Below are 5,022 nucleotides of genomic sequence, written 5' to 3' on the forward strand. Positions count from 1 at the left end.
CATAATGTCCCCATAACATGTCGTTTAAAACGGAAAGTAAAGAGTTACCTAATGTTCTTGTTGTAGAAATCAATCTTACTCCTTTTTCACTTGGGTATTTGATACCGGTTGTGGTGCTCATATTGTGAATAACATACAAGGCTTAAGAGATAGTAGGAAGTTAGCAAAAGGGGAGATAACACTTTGAGTAGGAAATGGAGCAAAAGTTGCTGGGTTTGCTATTGGAAGCTATCATTTAAAGCTCCCTCTTGGTCTTATTTTGGTGCTTAATAATTGTTATTTTATCCTAACAATTACCAAGAACATTATTTCAGTCTCTATGTTAAATACTGAAGGTTTTTCTTTCGAATTAAGAGACAAATGTTGTTTTATTTCAAAAGATAATATGTTATATGCTAATGCTAAACTGATTAATGGTTTGTATATTTTAGACTATCCAACTCATGCTTACAACATAGATCACAAGAAGCGAAAAACAGATGATTCAAACCCAACCTACCTATGACATTGTAGGTTAGGTCACATAAACCAATCGCGCATCCAAAGATCACAAAAGGATGGACTCTTATCCTCATTTGATTATGAATCATTTGAGAAATTTGAGTCATGCTTGTTAGGTAAGATGACCAAATCACTTTTTACTAGAAAGGGTGAAAGAGTTAATGACCTTTTAGCACTCATACATACGGATGTATGTGGACCAATGAGTTCAAAAGCTAGAGATGGATTTAACTACTTTATCACTTTTACTGACGATTTAAGTAGATATGGTTATGTGTACTTAATGAAAAAAAAGTCGGAACCCTTTGAAAAGTTCAAAGAATTCCAGAATGAAGTTCAAAATCAAATTGGCAAGACAATTAAGGCACTACGATCTGATCATGGTGGTGAATATTTGAGTCCGGATTTTGACTATCATCTGAGGGATTGTGGAATTCTTTCACAATTAACTCCTCCAGGACCACCACAATTAAACGATGTGTCAGAAAGGAGGAATTGAACTTTGCTTGACATGGTTCGATCGATGATGAGCTTTACTAAACTTCACATATCGTTCTGGGGATATGCATTAGAAACAGCTGCGAACATACTAAACAGAAGCCCGTCCAACAGTTGAGAAGACGTCATATGAGTTATGGATTGGAAAATTTCCAAAGTTATCTTTTCTCAAGATTTGGGGTTGTGAAGCCTATGTAAAACGTTTAAAAGGCAAAAATCTAGGCCCTAAATCAGATAAATGTTTCATCGTGGGTTATCCCAAGGAGTCAAAAGGGTATTACTTCTACAATCGCGCAGATAACAAAGTGTTTATTGTTGCTCGCGATGGTTTCTTTCTAGAAAGGGAATTTCTTTCTACAAAGCCAACACTAGTAGAAAAAATGAAATAGGCACCCCCCCTTTAGCACCGGTTCTTGAAAATTGGTGCCAAAATAAATGGGCCGGATTGAAAAAATCAGTGTTGGCACCGGTTCCAACCAAAACCGGTGCCAATCATTTAATTAGCACCGGTTCAAACCGGTTCCCACTTATTAAAAAATTCTTAAAAAAAAACCGGGCTCCTGCTTTTCTTTCTTTCTTTCTTTCCCCCCGTTTTTTCCATCTTCTGTTTTCCCTCTAGTTTTCTCCTTCTCTTCCACCATCCCGAATTTTCACCTTCTCCATTGAAGTGGTTTACGAGCTTTCTCACTTCATTGAAGCAGAACCTCCTTCTCTCTCCATATCTCTGGCCTCCATTGACCTCGTGCTCTATATTCTCCATTGAAGCCGATTTTGAGCTTTCTCACCTCCATTGAAGTAGCTTCGAGGTAATGTGGTCTTCTTAATCTACTGAATTCCTTCGCAATATAGGGTTTGTCGTTGATTTGGTTTTCAATTTCGTAATTTTAGGGTTCTGGTTTTATTTCTCACCTCCATTGAAGCAGCTTCTAGGTAATGTGGTCTTCTTAATCTACTGAATTCCTTCGCAATCTAGGGTTTGTCGTTGATTTGGTTTTCAATTTCGTAATTTTAGGGTTCTGGTTTTATTTCTATTTTTTTTTAATTTAGTTTCAATTAATTAACCATAAACCCTAAGTTTTTTAATTTTAATATTTTTTATTCTATCATTTGTAGGAATTGTAGATCTAGTTTGTTTGCTCCTCAAAAAAGAGTTCAAATTCAAAGGTTAGTGGCTATTTTTTCCAATGCTCTTATAGTTTTATATATGTGTTAGTTATTAGTAGCAAAAATGGTACAAAATGATCTTATAGTTGGTTGTTTGATTGGATTTTGATATAAAATGTAGGAGGAAGCAAGAGCAGTAGGGCTGCTGAGAAGTGAGAAAATGGCAAATTTAGTTGGGTGTTGTTGTGAGGGTGATGAGAGATTGCTAGTTGCTGAGTTCATGCCCAATGAAACACTTTCTAAGCATCTCTTTCACTGTGAGTATCATCTAAATTTATAACTTTCTTGTTTAAGATTGAAATGTTGTGACCTTGACTATGCATTTGTTATTTTTCTATCAAAGGGACTTTGTATGTGTCGTGTTGAATTAGGCATTGCTTTTGTGTTTTCGATATGTAATAATCAATGAGGTATGATTACCATGGTACGTTGCTTGAAGATGCTAAAGTTTATGCCTATTATTAATTTTCGAGAAAGTATAATGTTTTCGACAAGGGGAAACAAGTTCTATCTAAATTGTTTGTGCCGAGTTAGCAACAGTCAATGTACAACCAGTGTATTCTTAATAAAGGGTTGCACCACATCATTGGTGTAATCTTCTTAGGACTCTCAAACAGACAAGGAGAACGTTGGGCAATGTCGATATAATCAAATATTTTTTTAAGGTTTTTTTAATTGATTAAGATTGGTTTTGGTACGTTTGTGCACATCAGTTTTACAACGTTCATTATGAGACTTAAATGGTTAGGAAACCTTGTTTGTAGATAGAGTTTCCATGTAGTTGACTTTGATTCATGGGTGAAGTTGTTGTGTTGATGGTGCTATTGTATTTTGGTTTAAGTTTCAAATTGTTTATTTACTTCAGGGGAAAATCAGCCTTTGAAATGGGCTATGAGGTTGAGAGTGGCATTGTGTTTAGCACAAGCCTTGGAATATTGTAGCAGTAAAGGAAGATCATTGTACCACGACCTTAATGCTTATAGAGTTCTATTTGACCAGGTACAATTGAACTTGTATTTTTGCTCTTGTCTATATCCTTTTCTCCATATACTTTATGTCGTGACTCAGCTTTTGATAGGATGGTAATCCCAGGCTCTCTTGCTTTGGCCTCATGAAAAACAGCCGAGATGGGAAAAGCTATAGTACAAATTTGGCTTTCACTCCTCCTGAGTACATGAGGACAGGTACCTGGCCCTTCCTAAATGATTTATTTTGCCGTAAATATAGACTATGATGAATGGTATACATGACAATATTGACTTGTCCTGATCTCCTTGTTGATTGCATGTTCAATGATAAAGGTCTCTCTCTAGTTATGTGTGTAGAGAATGTTATAAAGCTGTTGCAATGGAGCTGCTAATTTCTGAAAGCATGCTTTCTCTAGGAAGCTAATGCCCTGCTTTCTAATTAGCAGGTCGAATTTCTCCAGAGAGCGTGATCTACAGTTTTGGCACCTTACTGCTTGACGTGCTCAGTAGGAAACATATACCGCCAAGCCATGTAAACTTCAAATTTTCATACAACTTTCAGTGTGTCATGTCATGTTTTACCCTCTTAATGCTTCATTAACCTCTATATTCAGTGTGCTACTCCAGTAACTCCACTTGAACTAGAAAGAAATAAGCATCTAAGAATCCTTGAGAACTCATATATTAGTATCCAAATATCCTTGAGATTTGGTTTTTATTAGACACATCAAAATTCTTTCATGAAAGAATTATAGGGCTAAATTGTAAGTCCTCTTATTGGAGCTGGCTTAGCTTTTTACATTCCCATGAATGATTTAAATTTTGCAATACTTTAGAAATTGGATTTGGATATTAAGTTTTGTCAAACTACAAAACATGTTAAGTATCGTATCACGCTCTCCACCCTTCCAATTACCCCTCTGTCCCAAAAAAGTATATATCTTGTAAACTCTTTAGCTCACTTTGGCTCTCTAATTGCCTTAGGTCTTGGCACACCAATCTAAATGGTTATCAGATGTTTTGGGAACAAAATACAAAAGATTTTAACTCAGAATTCTCTTGATTTTCCCAAGCACTTGATCTCATACGTGGAAAAAACTTTTCGATGTTGATCGACTCTAATTTAGAGGGCCATTTTTCAAATGATGATGGAACTAAATTAGGACGATTAGCATCACGTTGCTTGCAGTATGAAGCTCGTGAAAGGCCTAATGCCTGATTTCTTGTGATAGCTCTTACTCCACTTTAGAAAGAAACTGAGGTGAGCCTAATTTTAATTCCTCTCCTGAGACATTTGTTTTTTTTTTTATTTAATGCACTGAATAAATTTCTTGGCTTTACCAACCAAACACCTTGTTTGAGAGATTAATGCTTGAGAAGATACATCATCTTTAGCACAAAATGCCTTGACAAACAGCTTTAGCCTATCTGTCGCGTTCTCTACAAATAATTTGCTATTTTTTGTCACCTATATTACATACATAAACACTTCTCTTAGTATAATTACCATATATACACAATTATATTACAAGGGATAAAAAAAAAAGGATTAAATTGCTACTACTATTGTTAGTATAATTAATTAGCAACAAGTATCATGAACTTCATCTGTAAAATAAGTAACTTTATGATGAATGAGTATAATTTACCTAGGTGGAAGCAAGGTGAGGGTAAGGAAGCAATAGATGCTTAGAAAGTGTTTCATTGGGCATGAACTCAGCAACTAGCAATCTCTCATCACCCTCATAACAACACCCAACTAAATTTGCCATTTTCTCACTTCTCAGCAGCCCTACTGCTCTTGCTTCCTCCTACATTTTATATCAAAATCCAATCAAACAACCAACTATACTAAATAACTAATAAATGCTATTTTTTTGTTGTTGTTTTT

General features: G+C 35.4%; 1 pseudogene; it reads left to right on the forward strand.

Moving 5' to 3' along the window:
* The first annotated feature begins 2,288 nt into the window (after positions 1-2,288).
* LOC110707408 lies at positions 2,289-4,395 on the forward strand (annotated as a pseudogene).
* Positions 4,396-5,022: the final 627 nt, after the last annotated feature.

The sequence above is a fragment of the Chenopodium quinoa genome, unplaced genomic scaffold (genome assembly GCF_001683475.1).
Source record: "Chenopodium quinoa cultivar QQ74 unplaced genomic scaffold, ASM168347v1, whole genome shotgun sequence".
In the NCBI taxonomy this organism is placed as follows: Eukaryota; Viridiplantae; Streptophyta; class Magnoliopsida; order Caryophyllales; family Amaranthaceae; genus Chenopodium; species Chenopodium quinoa.